Source organism: Protopterus annectens, chromosome 8.part0, assembly GCF_019279795.1.
Source record: "Protopterus annectens isolate FY-2018-M chromosome 8.part0, PAN1.0, whole genome shotgun sequence".
Classification (NCBI taxonomy): domain Eukaryota; kingdom Metazoa; phylum Chordata; order Ceratodontiformes; family Protopteridae; genus Protopterus; species Protopterus annectens.
In genome coordinates this window covers 148,830,668-148,853,445 of record NC_056741.1, presented here as the reverse complement: position 1 = coordinate 148,853,445, position 22,778 = coordinate 148,830,668, and the positions used below count along the sequence as shown (strand labels likewise).

Genomic DNA, 22,778 nt, shown 5'->3' with positions numbered 1-22,778 from the left:
AGGGACTGTGTGACACAGAGTGACTGAATAACAATCCCCAACTTGAAGTTGTCTGCAGACTTTGATAGCTAGAGGTCATAGTTCACTGCTTGGAGAAATGAGAAGCAAATGCTAAAAAGGATATTGTTCCCTCACCAAGCCAAGATACTGCAGGTCTCTTTGATAATTTCTGATGAGTATCCATTAGTCCCTTATCTTTACATGGATTAGTGTTTGAAATATGACAGGGGTGCCTTGAAAATCAAAGGAAATTACTGTATGCTGCTGTGGAAAAGACCATTTTTTTTGTTTTTTTTTGTTAGGTTTCTTTGGAGGAGTGTGATCATATGGGGGAGCTGTGTGTGTGTGTGTGTGTGTTTGTGTGTATATGCATGAATGAGTGAATGTGTGGGCATTTGGGGAGCATAACTCAACACTCCCCTTGAGCATGGTGGGGGCAACACAAGACATCAGGTATACCATACCTTAAAAGCACTGAAAAAATATTGAACAAATATTTTGCAGCACAAAAGATGAGGGACAAGGGGACCATTAGATAACAGGAACATCATGTTTTAAAGGCACTTAAAGTGCTTCAAACCCTATACCTTTAGCACTCCCATAGAGTGCATTAGTTCTATGCACCACCACTAAGCACCAAGGATCCTCCTCAAATGTTAAAACTTAAGTCTTTAAAAACAAATAACAGTAGTAAAGAGAAAGAGAGGAAAAGTGTCACATGCTACACCCTTAACATAGGCAGCAATAACGTTAACCCACTATGCTACTTAATTAGCTTGCAAAACACTTTTTTTATTTAGTTAATAAGAAATATGAGACTTTCTCACTATTTATAATTATATCTATATCTATCTATCTATCTATATATATATATATATATATATATATATATATATATATATATATATAATATTTATATACATACACACATACATACAGTATCTGTATACGGGTCTATATTATCTAATCGACTTACTAATGATGTTAGCTTGTGGTTCCTATGACAATATTAGTAATGTCAACTTCTGACTCCATTTTCTAAAATGTTTTTCGTCACTTCTTCAAGCAACCCAATACTTTTGTACATTGTTTTTGTCTATTGTTTATGTTTATGTTGCTGTGGAGCTTTTCTCCCCGGGCCTCCGCTGAAAATGGACATATATCCAGTCGGACTTTCCCGGTTAACAAATGTAAAATAAATAAAATAAAAATAAAATAAGAGGCATTACAGTGTATAGGCATGGAGTAGAAAACAAGTCTGAAAGCCAGCTTCATAGATTTTAAAACTAAAACTTCATTTGCTGTGTCAAATTACAATACACAGACATAAATGGTAGTGGTACTGGAACCAGCTAAAGCAGGGCTGTTGGCAGAGAACAGTTAAAAACATGTAACACCCACAGACTACCATAAAGTGTTAACAGAAATTGGTATCTGAAGTCTCTGTGACATCCAGAAGGTCAACAAAGAAGAGAAAAAGTGAAGTAAACAGGAGAACAACTGCGAAGATGCAGATGGAGACTGAAAGCCATCATGGTGGAGCAGAGATAGGAAAACAGATGGTTATGTCAACTGAAAAAGAAAATTCTGCATCACCCTAAAGAGAAAGATTGACTAAATTCCTTCTGAGATTTTCAAGATAAATGGTTTTCTGTTGGAATATATAGAGACAAATAACAGAAGCCTGCAGGAAATAGAAGATGCTTTAGCCAGGCTTTCCATTATGTAACTAGTATGCAGACTACTAAAAAGGAAACGTAAGAAGAAGTAGTGGAACATCAATTAAAATATGGACAAATGACACAAGAAAGTACAGTTGTGTACAGTTACCATAAATGTAGATGTTTGAGTGTATTCTGTTGCAGTGCTGACTTGTGGGATCTCTTGCCATGAAAGCGCTTGGCCGTCCCAAATACCAAAGAAAAAAATATCACTCCTCCAACAGCTTGCAGATGCCCTGACCAACGTCAGGACACTCTGGTATAAAGGTAGCCGACATCATTGATTTCACTTTTGTCTTGCCTCCCCAAAGGTAGGAGCCCCTCAAGATTGGTCCCAAAGTGAAAGGCCTGAGATAGAGAAACTAAGCAGGGAAAGAGGCATGTGGTGGGACTCCTTGGTTTGAGAGGAAGCTTGTTCCAGCTTACCCTGTAGGCTAATAGGGGAAGGAGGGAGTGAAAGAAGACTGCAGCAGTGAGCACACTCATATGTCTATATTTATGGTAAGTGTACACAACTGTACTATCTTATTCATGTTTTGCTATCGCAGTCCTGACTTGTGGGATGATTCCAAAAGCTGAGAAGGAGGGTGGAAGGTAGATTACGGAGATGACAGGATGCTCTGCAGAATGGCAGCAGTGAATCCTGCTCTGGACTTGGAAAAAGCTGCAAAGTGATAATATTTAGTGAAGGCATGCACAGATGACCAGCTAGCAGCTTCCAGAATGTCCTTTGTAAAGACCCCTTTTAGAAAGGCTGCAGATGTATCAGTAGCCCTAGTAGAGTGAGTCCTGATAGCATCAGGTGGCTTCTTACCATGATGGCTGTAACAAAAAAAAATACAGTGAGAGATCCATTTGGAGATAGTCTGTTTGTAAACTGATTTTCCTTCAGAACTGGTGACAAAGGCCACAAACAGTTGGTCTGGTTTTCTCAAAGTCTTAGTTCTGTCAAGATAGTAACAGAACTGCCTATGTACATCCAAGGAAAAAAAGTAATTATTTTCTCCCTGGTTTTGTGGATCAGGAAAGAAGATAGGCAGGTGAATGGCTTGATTTAATGAGGTTCATAGGTAGGTACTAGGCTATCGACCCTAGGGCCTATACAAGCCTAGCCAAAAAGGTACCCTGCCTTTTGCCACCCAAGAAAATAATTTTCCTGTGCCCCTGTCGAGCAGAGCCACAGATGTGATTCCCGGGGTGAATTTCCTATTTCCCATCCAATCATCAAGATTTTTCTTGAAGAGTGCTAAGGAGGAGCTTTGTTTGATATAGATACGTAGTTTGTTCTAGAGTATGGGAAGTCTCTGGGACAGGAATCTATCCCTCCAGCATGTTCTGTTTATTCTGGTGACAAGATTTAGGTCCTTAGAGCATGTAGCTCAATGGGATTGGGATTTCTTTAAGTGGAGCATGCCCAACAGCTCTGGGTTTGACATAGCTTTGTATGTTAGGCAGAGATTGCCTCTGAGTAGACGATATGAGACGGAGTAAGGTTTCAGTTTTTTGAGACGGTCTGCATAGGGCATCTATTTGAGGCCAGTAATACTCTTTATGAGGTATTTTTGTGGCCTTTCCAATTGTTGTAGATCTCTTGTGAGGTACGTACCAAAAGGGGCATTGTACTCTATAATGGGTCTAATGAGTGACGAGTAGAGGGGAACAATGACCTCTTTTTTCCTGGATGAGAAACCTTTTGTGATGAGGTGTGCCACGTAGAAGAATTTCCTGACTACTGTGGTGATGTGATTATCAAAGGAGAGACTACTGTCCACCTGTGCCCCAAGGTTTGTTATCACACCTTTGGTGTTAAGTAGACTACCACCTATGTGGTAGCTCATATGTACAGAGTTTTTTTCCAAAGGGGATGACATTGCACTTTTTGGCATTGAGCTTGAGGCCTTGGCTTTGACACCAGGCATCTGTCTCAGTGAGGCCCTTTTGTAGGATGTCCACATCGTTAGGAGTTTCAGTTATGGCTCCTAGTTTGTAGTCATCTGTGAACTTCGTTAGCCAAAGACCTTCTGTGATAGACTGTACTTCAGAAAAGTAGATAACAAACAGGAGAGGAGCCAGGACTGAACCCTGTGGTACTCCACTTGTCACTGGTCTGAAGTCGGATTTGGAGTCTGCTACTTTTACAGTGTGGGTTCTGTCAGTGAGACAGTTGGCAACCCATCTTATAACAGGGATTTATACCTAGTTTAGTGAGTTTAACTTTAATTCCAGAGTGGGGGATGGTGTCAAATGCCTTGGCAAAATCTAGATAGGCTGTGTGAACCACCTTACCCTCGTCTACACCTTTGGTGACTGCTTCAAAGAAGTCAGTCAGGTTTAGGAGACATGATCAGCCTTTTACAAACCTGGAACTGGGTGGGGTCCTGAGTTTGGAGATTACCAATGTCTTTGTTTATAAGTTCCATGGATGCTCATTAGGCTAATGCGGCAGTAGTTCCCGGGGTCCGTGGTGGCTTCCTCTTTGTGGAGTGGCATAACCATCACTGTGCACCATTCAGTGGACACAAAGCCTGAGGTGAAGCTGTGGTTGAACATGGTGTTTAGGTGGGGTGCCATTTCATTCTGTAGTTCATGTAGAACGCAGCATGTGATGTTGTCAGGTCCCATGGATGCTGTGTTCTTGGCTTTGGAGAGTATGATTTTTACCTATGTAGCCATGATTACAGGAACTTTGCATTCTTCCGGTATAGAGATGGGCCCTTTAGGGGGTGAGGGGGACTAAAGTTAGCACTGAACCTGTCTGCCAGGATGTTGGCAGTATTGGTTGGTTCTGTATATTTAGTGCCATTGTGCTGTAACTCAGAGCAGATCTGAGTGTTGCCATCGAGATTCTTGACATAGCTATAGAATGCTTTGTGGTTGTCTTTAGAATCAGTGGCGATTTTGTTTTCATAACTAGCTTTGGAGGATTTTATGAGGGATCTCAGCTTCTTACTGAGGCTGATCAGGGAGTTCTTCCAGTCTTGGGATTTTACTCTTTTTTGCAACAGTTTCTTTCTTCTATTGTAGAGTTTGTTTATGGCAGCAGGCCACCAGATTGGCTTCCTTTTTTGCAGGATAGCATCTTGGTTCTGTTAGGGATAGCACGATGCATGCACTTGTGTAAGTGCTTATAAAGTGAATTTGTGTAGGATTCAGCAGTCGTACCTCTGTTGTCCATCTGCATGGGTGTCGTGAAGTTTGCCACTTCAGTCTTAAGAAGCGTAAAGTTGGCTTTGGAGAAATATTTTATGGTGGTTTCCCTAATGGGGTTTGGGGGCTGGAAGTGGATGTCTAGTCTGATTAGCTTGTGGTCGGATCTGACCAACAAGGAATTGACCACTGGTGTGGAACACCGGTTGCCCATGTTGGTAATGACCAGGTCTAGGATATTGTTTCCCCTGGTGGGGGTGTGGATAAGTTGATCCAAGGTGTTGGAATTTATGAATTCCAGAAAATGTTGAGCAAAAGAGTTGGTACATGAGTAGTTTTCCCAGTTAATGGTGGGGTAGTTGAAAATCACCCATAATTAGGGTGTTGGGTTGTACCCTAATATTTTCCAGTATATCAAGAAATGAGGAGTGGGAATCCTGGGGCATGGTGGGGGATCTGTAGCAAGTTACAATTTGGATTGCGGTCCTGCCCAGAGTTAGTTGCACTTGGATAATCTCGGATGCATTATGGTGAGCAACTAGCCTGGAGGTGTGGATATCCTTAATGAATATGGACACGTCTCCACCTTTAGTGTTTTGGTCCAGGTTAGGTGGCCGAAAGGTGTGGTATGAATTATAGCCTGGTAATGTAGGGGTACTCTCTGAATTCTTGAACCAGGTCTCTGTCACTGCACAGTTGTCGATGTTCTCCATTTTAAGGAGTGCCTCGAGTGAATGCATTTTGAGGTTTAGACTTCTAGCATTGAGTAGCATTATCCTCAGGTTTTGCTTGCTTGTACCTGTTACAGTGGTGAATTTCTCATTTGAACCTTGCCTAAAAAAGGCACAATAGGGGTGGCAAGAGCCTTAGCCAGTATCCAGAATCCCATGGGCGACAGGTGCAGGCCATCTCTGGCAAAGCATCGTGGTCTGTCGAATATGTCATCACAGGCAGACAGATACTGGATCCTCTTAGAATGACACTAGAAGCTTAGCTAATTGTTGAAGTCAATCATTTTGTCCTTGTACTGTGTTATCATTCTGGGTGATGGCAGGATGTTACTCAGGGCTAGTGTCATTCCTGCCTGGGCTACAAGATCGGAGAGCTCCTCCATGTCTCTTTTCATGTAGCCCAGGGAGGTATGTCTCAGGTCATTCACCCCAACATGGACAGTGACAGAGTCATATTTGTACTTGTTGTGGAGTGACCTGAGTGCGTGCATTATGTGGCAGATCCTGGCACCCGACAGGCAGCTGACAGTAACTTTCTCCTTATTTAGCCTGGTGAGTGGAGCATCAGTGTGACTGACTATAGAGTCACCTATGATTAAAGTGTTTGGTATGTTGTTATGCCTTATGGGCTGTGGTTGTGCGGCACACTGAGTTTGTGGGCTATGTGTCATTTAGGTTGTGTTGTGGGGTGGAGGTTGCATGCATTTCTGCTTTGGAGGTCTCTGTTGCTTAAGCAGATTTTTGAGAGCCTCCGCAAATGTAGGTGTCTGTCACTAACTTGGGCATAAAGGAAGGTTAGTCCTCCAAGACTCTTCTAGCAGAAGTGATTACCAACAAAAGGGCAATTTTCCAAGTTATAATCTTTAAGTTAGCAGAAGCCTCTTTTTTGAAAATAAACAGGGTCAGTTTTTCCAGAACAAAATTTTGCTCCCATAGAAGAGGTGGTTGTCTCCTGGGTGGCCTGATGTGAATCACACCTAAAAAACTGCCAGAGAAGGGGGTGAGAGAAGACATTAGGTAGAACAATGATATGGGCCAAAATGGCAGAGGCATGAATTTTAATGGAGGAATAAGATAAGCCCTTGTCAACCAGATTAGCCAGGTAATCTAGGATGATAGGGATCTTGGTTAAGAGAGGATTGTGGCCCTGTTGTTCACAACAAATAGAAAATCTTCTCCATTTAGCTGATTTCCTAGAACTGGGCCTTCTGGCCTCTTTAAGAATGTATTGAATCTGCTTGCTCTGGGCAGGATCTGTCCTGGATGCTGTGGAATTATCCAAGCTGAGAGTTTGAGTGTCTGCAGGTTGTGATACACAATCTTTCCCTTGTCCTGGGTTAGAAGGTCCACTCTCTGAGGTAACTGCCATGATTTCTCAATGGCTAAGCTGAGTAACAGAGCATACCAGTGTTATCTGTGCCAGTCTGGGGTTATCAGTATTGTCCTTGGTCCCTCTTCCTATATTTTTTGAAGCACTCAGGAGCAGAGATGGGGGGGGGTGGTGCATACATGAGAATGTGAGTCCAAGGAAAAAAGAATTAATCTGTCTTCCAGGCTGATGGTAAGACTCTGTTGGAGCAGAATTCTTTCAGTTGAGTATTTTCCCTGTTGGCAAAGAGGTCTGTATGAGGATCTCTCCATTTCTGGGCTATGCTGAGAAATGTTTCCCGATGCAGATGGCATTCATAGGGGTCCATCAGCTTTTTGCTGAGGTGATCCACTAGAAGGCTTTGCACATCTGGCATATATTACACCTAAAAGTGTAACCCCAGAGAGTGAGCAGTCTCCCAAATTTGCATTGCTAGGTGACAGAGAGGGAAGTAGTGTTTGCCCCTTGCTTGTTTGTATACTACATGACTGTTGTGTTGTCTGTCTTTACAAACAGAACTCCTGGTTTCCATTTTTTTCTGAATGCTACCAGTCCTTTTTGAACTGCAATAAGTTTTTTAAGTTTATGTGTTTGTCTTTGAACTGATTTTCCCACTTTCTCTGGTTCTAGAAGTGATTGAAATGGGCTCCCCAAGCTGTCTCTGAGGCATCTATGGTGAAGGTTTGCTCTTGGGGGATGACACTGAAAGGAAGGCCCTAGTTCTGAGCACAAGCTTGTGGCCACCATGCAAATTCCTCCTTAAGGCAAGGAATCAGCTGTACCTTGGTTGAGAGGGGCTGTGCATGCTGGCACCACACATTTTTAAGGTACCACTGGAGTTTCCTCGTGTGTAGCCTGGCCAGGGGAACCATGAGGATGCAGGATGCCATATTGTCCAGTGCTCTGAGGAACTGTCTTGCTATGAATCATTGTCTTCCTGTGATCTTTACGAAGTACAGTGTCAGTAAAGAGACTTACTCCGGAAGTATGAAGGCCTTTTTTAAGGAAGAATCCAGTAGAACCCTCAGAAAAACAATCCCGGTTGTAATGATTTAAGGTGAAACCCAGGGAGGTCAAGAGATGCTAGGTAAACACCAAATCTAAGTGGAGTTTTGAAAGGCCTGTGGCCTGTATGAAGCAACCATCCAGGTAGGGGTAAATTTTGACTCCTCTGGTTCGCAAAAGTCGATTAGAGTAGTTAAGCACTTTGTGAAGACCCTAGGAGTGTTAGACAAGCCAAAAGGCAGAACACAAAATTGATAATTACTGCCTGCTCTGATGTATAAGAAGTTTCAGTGTGATTCCTCTCTGGGAATGTGCAAGTAGGAGTCTTTTAGATCCAGGGTGACTATGAAGGCCTGTGGAGATATCATGGATAAAATTTTTTGAAGAGTTAACATTTTAAATTTTAGAGCCAGCAGGAATTGATTGAGGGCAGAGAGGTCTAGGATGGGATGCCAAGAACCTTCCTTCCTGGGAACCAGGAATACCCTGGAGTAGAAATCCCTTCCTTTTTGGTATTCTGGAACTGGTTTCACTGAGGACTGGGAGCACAAATTCTGTATTTGGGAAAGGACCTCTGTCCTTTGGTTTGGGGGAATGTCTAGATAGCCAGAATGCTTTAGTGGCCCTTTGAAACTAAATATGTATCCATTTGAAATAATGTTTATGACCTACCTGTCTGAAGTGATGAGAAACCAATTTTCTTTGAAAAGGGATAATTTTTCTCCTAGTCTTGTGAGGGGAGTGGAAGGGAGGGGAGGGAAGGGGGTCAGAGAGACTGGTATGAATGAGTCATTGTTGCTCTCTGCCAAGGGCCTGAGGCCTAGAACTTGCTTGTCTGGAAGTGTCTGAAATCCACTCCCTGGGTCTTTGTTGGTTTTTGCCTTTGAGTCCTTTCCCTTTATGGCTTTTTCTGCCTGGTTTTGGATTCTGAAGGAATGGACCACTGTTTAGAGGGATAGTTTCTACTGAATCTAGGAGGCTGGACCTATAGGAAGTCTTTAACAGTTTGCATAGATTTCGCTTTGTCCTCCATCTTTCTAAGTACAACCTCAGCTTTAGGCCCAAAGAGGAAATCCTTGTCCAGGGGTGCATCCAAAATATTAGACTTGATATGCTCAGGGAGGGATTGTTTCCTTAGTTATGCATGTCTTCTAATAACAAAACCAGTAGCTGCAGCCTAGCTGGAAGCTTCCATAGCATTATAGCCACAGTGTAGAGAATGCCTAGCAACTTGAAAGCTGGAGTTAGTGTCCAGTAATTCTTTGGAAAGATTTTTGTTCTTAATGGTTGTAATTTTTTGGTTCAGTTAATCCAGAATCGTCTGCTGGTATTTAGTCATGTAGACTTAATGGTTAAGACCCTCATAGCTAGGGTGGCAGAGGTATAAACCTTATTCCCAAATCTTTCAAGAGCCCTCCTCTCTTTATCAGTGGGCAGGGTTTTTTTGAAGGGGCTAGCTGTGATTTCTTTGGGTCCTGGGGTCACAACCTGTGGATCAGCAGAAGGGTTCTTGAAGAGAAGTTTATGAGAGTTCAGAACCCTATAAAACCTGTCTGGATTTTGAGGGGCTGGAGGGAGAGAGTCTGGAAGAGGAATCCAGGAAAACATAATCTACAACCTCTAAAACAAGAGGAATTGCAAGAGTTCTGTGCTCCGGCAGGTTAAGAAATTCCCTAATCCTCCTCTTGATCTTTGGATAATCCTGGGCTTCCCACTAAAAATGCTCCCTCATGGCATGAAGAGTTTTCTCAAAGGATATAGGTTCATAGGTTCATAGGTAAGTACTAGGTTATCTACCCGAGGCATCTATAAGCCTAGCCAGAATGTGTTGACTTTTGCCACCCCCTTAGATTTGTTCCCTGTTCCTCTGTCCAGCAGAGCCATTAGTTCCCTGTGCCTCTGTCCAGCAGAGCCACTGCTGTGATCCCTGGGGTAAATTTTCTGTTTCCCGTCCACTCATCAAGGTTTCTCTTGAAGAGTGTTAGTGAGGGGCTCTGCCTAATGTAGATTGGAATCCTGTTCCAAAGCATGGGAAGTCTCTGGGACAGGAATCTATCCCTCCAGCACGTCCTATTTATCGTTGTGGTGAGGTTTAGATCTCTAGAGCGTGTGGCTCTTGGGGATTTGTTTTTTTTTTTTAGGTGGAGCATGTCCATCAATTCTTAGTTGGACATGGCCTTGTATGTCAGGCAGAGATCACCTCTGAGTAAGCGGTATGCAGCCAAGTACAGCTGGAGTTTCTTCAGTCGGGCTACATAGGGCATCTCTTTGACACCAGTAATCCTCTTGGTGAGGTACTTCTGTGGTCTTTCCATCTGTTGCAGGTGTCTTGTAAGGTACATCCCAAATGAGGTGTTGTACCCTATGATGGGTCTGATGAGTGATAAGTAGAGGGGCACAATAACCTTTTTTGTTCTAGATGTGAACCCTTTTATGATTAGGTGGGCCAAATAGAAGGATTTTCTAACTACCTGGGCAATATGGTTATCAAAGGAGAGATTATTATCTACTTGGGTCCCCAGATTCCTTATTACATTTTCTGTATTTTGGGGACTACCACGTATGTGGTAGTTCATGGGTACTTTGTTTTTTCCAAAGGGTATGACTATGCACTTTTTGGCATTTAGCTTGAGGCCATGGTTTTGACACCAGGTATCTGTCTCAGTGAAACCCTTCTGGAAGATATCTGTATCAGCCAGAGAGTCAATTATGGCCCCCCGTTTTCAGTTGTCTGCGAACTTGGTCAGCCATAGTCCTCCTGTGCTTGCCTGTATCTCTGAGAAGTATATACTGAACAGGAGGGTCCCAGGACTGAGCCTTGGGGGGCGCCACTTGTAACCAGTTTAGAGTCGGACCTAGAACCTGCAACTCTCACCATGTGGGTTCTATCTGTGAGCTAATTGGCAATCCATCTAATGACGTAGGGGTTTATGTTCAGGCTGGTGAGCTTGTCTATAATACCAGAATGGGGAATGGTATTGATATGTCTTCAGAGGAAGCAGAAGCCAGGTTTTCCTCAGAATCTAACTCCTCGAAGGAAGTCAAGGAGGGTCCCTCATCAGAAACAGATTCCTGCTGGTCAGAATCTTCAGCTGATTCAAAAGGGTCAGAAAGGATTTTTGAAGTAGTGACTCAATAGGGGGTTGCCTGGATCTAGGGAAATTAAATCTTCAGCTAGTATAACTAAATCCTGCTGATAACTCTGTGTGTGGAAGCTGGTAGATCTAGGCATAGTCAAAGAAGAAGTACCCTTTTTTGGGTGTTCTTGGTTTGGGTCTAGGTATATCCACAAGTCAAATTCCAGTCTCTCTTGAGGAATGTGCAGCTGGCGTGAGTTGACACCACAAGGAAGCATCACCGGTTAAAGTATGTTCATCAGACTCCAAGACCTGCAGAGCAGCCCCGGACTGACCAAAGAACCAAGTCCTAACGCATGTGCAGAAGTTGAGGGACCCAATGGCATATCAGAGTCCAAATGGGTCTTGATAGAGGCCTGCGTCACCACTTCAGTCATGGGAAGGGGCTGAGAAAGCACCTTGCCTTCTTCAGTCATCACAAGCCTGGGAGAACTAGCTCATGGAGAGTGATTGACATCTGAGATCCTAAGTCTGGGTCATTTTTCCTTTTCCCTTTTACAATTAGGGAAGCCAGCCTCAGATCAACTAGTGAACACCATCAGATATTGAGAACCTGATGCTGTGCGAAGGTGCCTAGCTAAAATCTTGACCCTATGTCTAATAGTCCTAGAGTTGAAACAAGCACAGAAACAGCAATTGGGCACATTGTGATCTGGTCTTAAATAGGTGACACAAAATGATTGGAATCATCGGTGTGGAATCTATTTACCACAATGGAGATAATTATTCACTTTCTCTGACATGCATCAAAAATGTAGAAAGGGCTCCCCAATGACTTACTTAACATTCTGAAGACTTCTCTCAGGTATGGACTGACCAATGCACTGACTGTAACTCTGTTTCAGGTTCGGATGCAAGAAGACAGTGAAATCCTGATTCTGGCTTGCTCCTTTTATACCCAAGTGTACTGACATCAGTCAGGGCATCCACTAGCTGTTGGATGAGGGGTGTTTTTTCTCTGGTAGTCGGGCCAGCTAAGGACTTTCATGGCAGGAAACCCCACAAGTCAGGACTGCAACAGTGAAACATGAACAACATCTATCTGAACTCAAGGATAGGTAACCCAGAGACAACTCTAACACGGTTTACTATCATAAATTCGAAAATCAGAATAAATCATGTCTGCAATTTCAAATTTATACATCGGAAATAAACATTTCCGAATTAACCTAAAGTCGAAAACAGCTGTGTATTGCCGAAAATGTCGCTCGCGACATTTACGGCAATACACAGCACTCCCACCCATCCCGTAACTACCTACCTACCTAGCCTAAACACACTGTTATGCAGGGGGGCTGTGCCCCCCTGCACTGAGGGGCTGTGCCCACCCCCCCAACTTAATATTCCAACTCCGAGATCACACTACAGTGAGGAAAGGGATGTATTTCCCTAACCGCACTGTACCGCAATCCCCTCACATGAGCGAACGTTAGAATTGCGAATGCACAGTCCATTCGCAATGGTAACGTTCGCTCACATCACCTGCTGAACTATGAAGTATTCGAACATCTGTTGTTCGAATACTTCATAGCCGTGCAAGTGCACGTCGGCATTGTGATAGTAAACCCTGTAACACTAACAGAGCAAATCAAAGGATTGTAAATACTTTGAGAAAATACCTTAGCACATGGATTGGACTTTTGGTTTCTGATATTAAAATAGAAAGTAATTCTCTTCTGGCACACACACACACACACACACATATATATATATATATATATATATATATATATATATATATAAAATCTATCTGTGTGTATATATATATATATATATATATATATATATATATATATATATATACACACACACACACATATCTCAATTTCTGGCTTTTTTGTTGGAGTTCTCTCTCCTTTTGCTTGTGCAAGTGTGTGTGTACTGTGTGTGTGTGTGTGTGTGTGTGTGTGTGTGTGTGTGTGTGTGTGTGTGTGTGTGTGTGTGTGTGTGTGTTCTGCCATTCTTATCCATGGCTGAGAAATCTGAAGTGAGCTGGTTTTAAGAAATGTTCTTACTGTGGTCACTAGATTCCTTTCAGTGAATCACTCAGTTTGTGTGTTTACTGTTTGGACCCACTCCTTTTAAAGGAGGATTGTTCAATTTGCCATTCTTTCATATACAAGGCCCTGGTTGAAAGGAAAAATAAATTGATTTTTAAGGGGCATGTTGCCATCTTCCTTTGGAGAGGCCATTTCTGACAGTAACCCCAAGTCTTCTGGAAAATCTTGGTTGGCACAATCGAGCCCCACTTCTTCTTCATCCAAGAGTTCTGACAGAGGGAAGAAGAGGCCTTCCTCGGTTAGACACTCCTTGGAGCCAAAGGCCATAATATCCAAGACATCTGAGCAAGCAGCTCGGTCAGATCAATCTGACCTGAGCAGGTCTATCTTAGATTCAGCTTCTCCAGCTCCAAGTCAGTCTGACAAAGATGGGTCAGAACCCTTGAACTCAGTTCTGACCACTAGCCCCTTCAAACCAATTGTGTCTCTGCCAAGGACCAGATATTCTCCATCTATAGACCCAGTCCTATTGAAAGTACCATCCCCTTTTCTTAGTAGACCCAAGTCTCCATCTTCTTCCTCTTCCTACTGTACCAAAAGCCTTACAGAAGAAGACATGGAATGGATGGTCCAGAAGATGTTGTGGGCGCAAGGCATTACTAAGTCCCCATCAGCTCCTACCCATAAGGTCCATGATTCATCAAAGCCATCCACCCCACCATTGGTTCCTCCTCTAACTTCAGGCCAAGCTTCAGAGCTATCGGATCTGACATGCCTGGTGTCTTCCAGCTCGGATCTGAGAATTTCTCTTTCTTCAGATCAGGCCTTTGCTCACAGCTCCTTGGAATTTTCAGAGGTGGAGAGCTTTCTGAGCCATAGCAAGCCTTGCGGTCCACTGGTTCATTGAATCTGATACCTTCTGAGCAATTGATGCACCTCAGGGCTTCTGCACAGGTCAGCTTGGCTCTGTCTTTGACCCCGAGCATGCCATCTTCGGAGCTTGAGAGGTCTCAGATCCATAGGAGTGGCCTGTCGGATCCAGGGTCCTTCTCAACTTAGGAGTGGTCAGCCTTTGGGGTTCAGAGAGGTCTGTAGCTGTCTCTGCAGCTAAGAAGACACCACCATCCTTGGAACTACAGTCTTCCCATCAGCAGCCCTTGTGCACCTATTCTGACCATGACATTTCACAGCGAGTATGTAGGCCCCAGGATACCCATAAGGGTACCCCCACCTCTTCTTATACCTCCCCCAGAGTATCCCATTGAGGAGGTTTCTCGGAAGAGGACTTGCAAGAGGAAACATTTGGACTCCACCAAGGAGTCAGCCATGGAAGGCAGTGACCTTGATGAGGGAGGAGGATCCACATGGTCACCTCCTGAGGATGTTTCCTTCAGGGACATCTTGGAGATCTTGAAATAAGAGGTGGCTGGCAGTCCAGTAATCCTTCTTCTGAGGAGTCAGTGTACCTGGTGACCCTGGATACCGACTGTCTACCTCCTGGATGACTCCACTCATTGATGAGCTCATAGACTTGAGTTCTCTGTGGACGTGGGAGAACCCAGACTCCACTGAACCAACTCCCAGGAGACCTAGCAAAATAATTACCGTACCAGAAGACAAAAAGTTTTGGACTAATGGGGTTGCAGTAGATGCCATGCTTATGGCAGCAGCTAACAAAAAGGAACTCCCAGAAGAACATTCCACTATTCATCTCTCTAAAAAGGATTCTAGGATGATGGATAGATGCAGGAAGTGAGTTTTCTCTTCAGTGACCTTTGCCTTATGGTCGCTGAATTACCTTTCCCATTTTACTAGACTTCAGAGAGATCTGATCAAGGACCTCACAGAAACCTTTGAGGGAGCCATAGCTGAAGGGGTGCAAGAAAAGGTTACTTCCTAGCTGGCAACCCTATATTCTATAGCTAACTCTTCCATGAGGCTCATCTCCATGCAGCTGAGGGAAGAAGCAGATCAGTGGGTTCAGGCAGTAGAATAGCACAGTGGTAGCGTTATTGCCTCACAGCAAGAGGTTCTTCAGTTTGATTCTTGACTGGGGTGTCTTCTATGTGGAGTCTGCATGTCCTCCCTGTGTTCATGTGGGTTTCCACCTGGTGCTTCGGTTTCCTCATACATTACAAAGACGTGTCTGGAGTATTTCTCCCCAGGCTTCCATTGAAGGTTGGCTTCATTCCAAGTCAGACTTTACTGGTTAGCAAATGATAAATAAAAATATCTATGAGGAGGCATGCCTGTATGTGACTTTGTGGAGTCTTTTAAGTCTTTGTTCATCAATGCTTCATTTGACAGCACATCCCTTTTTGGTCCCAAGGTCAAAGATACACTATCCAGGTGTAAAAAGGTGGATAAGACCCTTTCTGCCATGGGCATACATTCGTTCACCCTTCGGAGACCATATCCAAAGACTCAAAGAGGTGGTGGCAAAATGTGGTTCAAAAATCATAAGGGTCCTATCATGACACATGTGGAGAGAGCTCCACCAGAGGCAGAGGGGGGAAAAATCAAGGATCCAGAGACATTTCTTTGGCAAAACCCTTCCAACACTCCTGAAAGGAGGTCTGATTGCCCGGCTCTGGAGGCAATCAGGTCGACTATCCCTGCTGGAGTGCCTGGCTAAACATAACCACTGATGTATGGGTGCAGTGGATAATATTCAGAGGTTATATAATCCCTTTTCTCTGCCCAACTCTCACAAACAAAAAAATCCCAGATGTTCCACCTAGTCAAAGGGATCATGCAGTCATTCAGATGCAAAAACTGCTCTACAAAAGAGTCATTCAAGAGGTTCCCTCAGATAGGATTTAGAACTTACTCATGGTTCTTTTTAGTTCCAAAGAAAATGGGACAGGAGAGCAATAGTGGATTTCTGCAGACTAAACAAGTCAGTTTGACGCCAGCAGTTCCAAATGGTCATGGTACAGTTCATACTTCCCTTTTTGGAACAGGGTGATTGAATGTACTCCATAGACCTTCAGGATGTGTGCTACATATAAAGATGGACAAGCAATCCAGAAGGCACTTACACTTCCATGTGGGAGCCAGTCATTATCAATTCACAGCACTGGCCTTTGGTCTCACTGCCACCCCCAGAGTGTTCACCAAATGCATGCCAGCAGTAGCAACTCACCAGAGACAAAAAGGATTCTGCTTGTTTTCATATTTACATGACTGGCTTATTTCCACCCCAACCAGGCATTTACTTATCCAAACAAGGGACTCTGCTATTGACACATGTACAGAGCTAGGCATGACCATAAATTATGAAAAATCTCAGTTGGAACCTTCTCAAACACTAGAATTTCTAGCAGCGGTCATAGATACGAGTCAGATGATTGCAAAACTGCCATCCTCCAAGGTACAGACAATCAGACGCCAAACTCACAAGCTGCTTCAAAACAAGATGTTAGCTGCCTGTTACATCCTACAGGCTCTGGGATCAATGGCAGCAGCTATCACCTTGGTTCTGCTAGTGAGTGACATGCAAATACCAGAATGTCTATTAACTGCACAGTGGTCAGTTCTCCAACAACCTGTGTCCTGCCAGATTCTCATTACAGACACCTGTAAAAGTGATCTCTCCTGATGGATTCATTCCACTCAACTAACATAGATCCAACCCTTTGTTCCCCCACAGCCACAGGCCATGGTGACCACGGACGCTTCCCAGATAGGGTGGGGAGCATCATCTAGGGAAGATGGTCCACTGCACCTGGTCTGCCAAGTAGGCCAATTTACATATAAACGTCCTGGAGATGCAAGCAGTGCTTCCAGGGTTGCAGGCTTTTCAGAATGCTCTTCCTCTGGGAATGGTAGCAATTCAATCAGACAACATGCCTGTGGTCAGGTACATAGACAAATAGGAAAGAACCAGATTGTACCCCCGTGTTAAGAGGTGGTCCAGGTTTGGCAATGGGCGATCTCTTCAAACTGCTTTCTTGTAGCAAGCACAGGGAAAGTCTAGTGTGATAGCGGACAGGCTGCACAGATCCATTCTCATGCCTCATGAGTGGTCCCTCAACCAGAAAGTGGCAGAAGAAATTTTTTGAAGATGTAGCCAGTTTTGCTGTGATCTCTTTGCATCCACCCTGAACAACAAATGCAGCAGCTACTCTGTCCTAATTCTCCCCCAATGAGGTAGTCACAGAGAGATGCTCTGATAAATGATTGGCTCCCAGTCTACTGTATGCATTTCCCTCAACTCCCTTGATTCTTCATTGCCCCATTTTGGCCTTGACAAATCTGGTTTCCCTTCCTTTTGGCCTCATTTACAAAGAAATCCTTGGACTCTGGATCCCACTTTATCCCTATCTGGATCCCACTCTATACCTACTGTCACATCTGACAGGGATGATTCATCCCAGTCTTTCCAACCTCAAGCTGAAAGCTTGGTTTCTCCAGTTCCATTAATAGCCAGACAAGCTATGCTGTCCTCCCCAGTCCTTTATATTTTACTATCTTCCCATAAGCCTTCCACTCAAAACCTTTATAGGAGCAAATTGAAAAGATTTGTAATCTGGGCTCAACAGCATGATGTAGATCCCTTCACTGCACCAGTCCACTCTCTTCTTGTATTTCTGGCTCACGTTTTTGATAATGGTGCTCCTGCCTTGACAAAATACAGTTAGCAGCAATCTCTGAATTTTGCATTGAGAAAGATAACTTATCAGTGATCTCTCACAAACTCTGCAAAGCCTTTTTGAAGGGGGACCTTTTGCTAAGACCATCTCATAAAACCCCTCACCTCCATGGGACCTAAACATAGTGGCACGTTTTATTGTGCAACCTCCCTTTGAACCTGCAGTGACTTGTGATATTAAATTTTTGTCTTTGAAAACCATATTACTAGCGGCCATTACATCAGCAAGAAGGATATCAGAGATACAGGCCTTATCTTCCCAACCGGCATACTTGATTTTCCATAAAGACAGAGTCACCTTGCATACCAGTCCCTCCTTTTTACCCAAAGTAGATTCTGACACTAATATCAACCAAACCATTAACTTGCCCATTTTCTTTCCAAATTTCAGTAACAAAAGGGAATATGTACTGCATTTGTTGGATGTCCATAATGAAATAAGTTTTTATCTCTATAGAACAAAAGACTTTAGGAAGGCAAATCAATTGATTATTTCCTTTCCTTTGCAGGCACTAGGAAAGGCCTCCCTGTTTCTAAAGTTACTCTAGCAAAATGGCTCTCTGATTGCATCTCCTTCATCTACACCAAAGTAGGCATAGATCTTCCCAAACCTGTACAGGCTCATTTGACCAGGGCCGTTGCTGCTTCTTCAGCGTTCCAGGCTAGAGCATCCATGGATGAGATTTGTGCAGTGGCCACAAAGGCTAATCATAATACCTTTATCACTTATTACAAATTGGATTTGGTCTCCAGGAGGAAGGGTCTCTTTTGGTTCAATGGTTCTGAGGAACATCCTTCCATGAGTCCACCCAAGAAAAAGGTAGTTAGTCACTCTGTCTCATATGTGAGGATGAAATGAAAATTGACAATATCAGATAAAGAAGTTATGTACTCACTATAACATTCCATCTGTATTGTCGATTTTCATTTCTCCTCACATCCCCTCCCTGTAATCCCCTGGCGTTTTCTCCTGGTAGAGCGGGAAGATCAGTATTGGAAGATTGGTGGTATTTCTCCATACTCCAGAAATGCTCTCACTATGGGCATTTTTGTGTGAAATTCTCTTTATATACTCCTTCATAAGATAGCCTTAGCAAACAAAATCTGACGTAACAGGGAAGGGTGCATTATGGGTAAGGGGAGGTGCCCAAGAGCTTTTCAGTTGCCACAAGCTATTTTAATGGCTGAGTCATATCTGAAGGATCGGATCCAAACCCATATGTGAGGAGAAATGAAAATCGGCAATACAGATGGAATGTTATGGTGAGTACATAGCTTCTTTTTTATAGCTTAAGTGAAGAGCTTTAATCTGGACATTTGCCCATGTAAATTTGAGAAAATATCTTAAATCTACATATAATGTAATCAGAGCACTTTTATACCCCACTGCCACCCCAGCAGCCCTAGTTTACAGCAGTTTCACAGTAAACTTGCTTTTGTCACACCTTTCTACGCTTGTTATACTGTAACTTTTTACTCAGACAATTTTTCTTGCAAAGCCATATTTCACAAATGTGATTGATGCTTTTTAGTCTCCCATATATTCACTAATTTCAGTGTTGCTGTCTTCTTCTTGTTCATCTTCATCTTCGAACAATAGACTATGGTTCAAAGGTTCATATCCAGAGTACTTCTGATCTTCTAGTCAACTTCTGTGCTTTTTGTTCTGTCTCACAAGTATTTTGCTTTTGCAACATTGTAAAATGTTTCACTGGCAAAGTCTCTCTCTGAGCTTTATTGTCAGAAAAATGATATGCAGAATCCCCCTATGTTTGTTGGCTCACTTTGTTGGCTAGAATTTCTATATCCTCCTTAGTCTGTTTTGCATCTGAAAATGTCTTTGATCCTCCAGGAAAAATATTGTGAAGACAGCTGAATACTGCAGCTTAAATCTTAAAACTGCCTCTCAACATTCCAATTGCTGGGTTAGATTTACTTCTCTTTTGTCTGGTTTACAGTAAATACTCATTTTCCGTAAAACACTCTGCTGTCTCTAATTCTTAATACTTTTCCCTTCTACCACAGTTTTGTTAGGACCAACTTTTTCTGCTGGCATGATTGCATCTTTACTAATACAAGTATTGGCAGCTTTCTCATTGCCAGGTTTGGAAAATGCACTCAATGTGCCCTTTCATTTAACAAATCCTGCTGTGGAATACAAGTACAGTTGCTTATTTTTGCTTTCATAAAATTAATACAGTGTGTTCCTTACAGCAGTTTCTCTGGTATAGCATAAAATCTTATGTCTTCTCTACCTGCTCTTGTCTTCTAACTGTACCATTTTTTGAAGCAGCTCTGCTTTAGAAATCTCATACTCAGCCAGCCTTTTCTTAATTTCATTCTCCAATTTTTTCATTTTTTCTCAGTTCATCTGAATACATTATTAAAGTTTCTTTTATTTTTCCAGCCTTTTGTTGTTTGAATTGATGTACTCCTTCAATATTTCATTTATTTTAATCACCTCCGAGTACATTTGACGTATTGTTTCTCCTAAATAAATTACTTGAAGCCATCTCTTGTACCAGAACTGAAGCTTGATCTGCTTTTTGTTGAACAGCAAACAGGATTCTTCCCAGGCAGTGTTATCTCTTCACATTTCCGGGTTGATTTTCTTTCAGGTTCTCTAAATTTGTTCTTTGCTGGCATCCAGACAGTGTACTTACTATCCACTTCCTGTATTTTACTCAACTAAAAAATGGTTCTTATTTCTCAGTTACATTTTTCACACCGGGGAAGCTGAAATCTAGCTGTTAATCTTTGTGCAGCCGGCTTGGAAGTCCCTTATGTTGACCATTTTTTTTTTTTTTACATATTGGAAATTAAAGGCTGGATTTCCTAAAAATAAAATTAACACATATAGTCTTTCAAGAAGTAAGTCACACTATCATTAAAACTAAGGAGTTAAACACAACATAAAACACAAACTCTTTGTCTGTGGTCTTCCTGTGGCAAAAAAAAATGTCTCCAGAGCAATTGCTCTGAGCCACCTTTCCCCTTCTGGAAGGTTAAAAACTCTCTCTTAAGTATCACAGAATACTCTGTCTTTTCACACCGGACTTCTTACTTTAGCTACACAACTCCTTTCTTTTATGCATATTTACTGACATGGTTCTAATCAATAGCAATATTTAGTTCCCCTTTAAAGGGATGTCGTTTACATGCGCACTATATATTATCAGTGTCATTACAGTGTCTACATAGAAAATAAATGCACATGCTTTACTATTGAACTCATTCATAAGCCAACTTACACTACACTTTCCCTCTATCTGTACCATTATCCTCACCACTTCTCTCCCTGACCCCTCTTCTACTGAATGCCTCCATGGCTTAACTTTCTACCACTCATTCCAGTAGCTCACAACCATTTTTGAAATATTTTGAAAAACCTAGAGAGTAGCTGAACTTTAAATTATTCTGCCTCTTCGACTCTCCCCCTCTGTCCTTCTTATTCAGGATGCTACTCTAACATTTTTGTGAAAAGATCATGTTCACCTTATGTCACCTCTCTCTTCTTAAATCAAATGAGAAAAAACATCCATTTCATGCCCTGCTTTCTCTTCTGGGATCTAGTGGGAAGAATAACAGCTCCTCTCCTCTGTAGTGTTTTCCTTTCCTCTCCACATAGTACACCATTCTGATGCGGTTCTTATGGACTCATTCCAGCTGCATGATGTCTGTTATACTGTATGGCCTTCAGAACTGTACCTAGTATTCAGGATGTGGCCTGGTTATGGCTCAGTAGATGTAGACCATTATCTCTTTACTTTTGGAATCCTACCCATCTAAGAAAAAGCTGAAGCATTCTGTTCAAAGTGATTACAGCCCTCTTATTCTGCTCCTGCATTTGTGATTAATACCGTTACGTCCTTTTCCTGCTGTTTTAAAATCATTTCCTTACCCCATCTAATGCTACCTCTCAATCTCTGTCTCCCTCTCTGCTTTAGCATCATACCTCTGCTTCCTACTGTATGGTTTCTGTAAATATTTTGATCTGATGCTGTCTCTTTCATTCCGCCTCTTGGTTGGGTTATGGAGCCGACCCTTGGATCCAACTTGGCCACATTTTTACAGACTAGAATCCAAGTCTAGAAGTCCACCCACTTCCCATGATGCACTGTCCTCTGTCTAACTCCCTTTGATCTCATTTGCCGCTAGCAGTGACAGATATGGTTTTCTTTAGTCTCAAGCCTTCGGTACATTTTTGGTAAGTAGGACTACTTTTCTTCAGAAATTTCTTCAGAAGTTTCAGATAAGTGTGTTTTGGTTCTTTTCCTCCCCTCCTGTAGCAGCGCAAAGTTAGGATCTTCTTTCTTTTCTCTTCCTTGCTTGGCAGTTATGCTTTGCCCACTCTTTTTCCTCCCTTTCTCATTCAGCACTGGATGGCTGTTGTTGTTTTTGTTAAAAAATAAAAAGTAGTAGTGGTAGATAGAGTTTTATATGTATATATAGTTGCACTTTAACTTGCTCAGATCTACTATTATGCTTGTTTCTGCATGTAGTGTTTTTGGTTGCTACTATCATGTCAGATAAACCCACCGGTTTCAAAAGGTGCTCCAAATGTGGCTGTAAGTCTCCTCATTTGGATGCACAAACCTTGTGCATTTACTGCTTGGGTCCTGAACACCTGTAGTCAGCCTGAACTATCTGTGACATTTTCAACCCTAGGACTATTGCTGACCACAAGAATAAATTCTTAAGGACCTTTTTCCTGCTTTAAGTTCCTCTCCAGTGGCTCAAACCCCCTCCAAGAGCATGGCAGAGTCGGCTGATCCCAAGAAGCACCCTTACAAGTCCTCGAGGATGTCTTCTGAGCCACCTTCCCAAACTACCTTCAGATCCAGTGGGCTTGGATCTCAGACCCAATTCTGCTCCAGTGGATCTTAAACACTCTTTGAATCCAACAGGAGCTTGACTAATCTTGAGTTCTCTGGAAGCTGCTTCCTCTACCTTGGATCCTAAGCCTATGGATCTGATAGCTAGGGATTCCACACTAGTGCTGGGCATTGAGGCT

At 42.7% G+C, this 22,778-nt stretch overlaps 1 protein-coding gene across 1 annotated transcript in view; it reads left to right on the top strand.

The window, feature by feature from the left end:
- The window catches only part of LOC122808678 (alpha-2-macroglobulin-like), a 2,073,303-nt gene that overhangs the window by 1,424,648 nt on the left and 625,877 nt on the right, over positions 1-22,778 (top strand). The gene's annotated exons all lie outside the window — the stretch shown is intronic.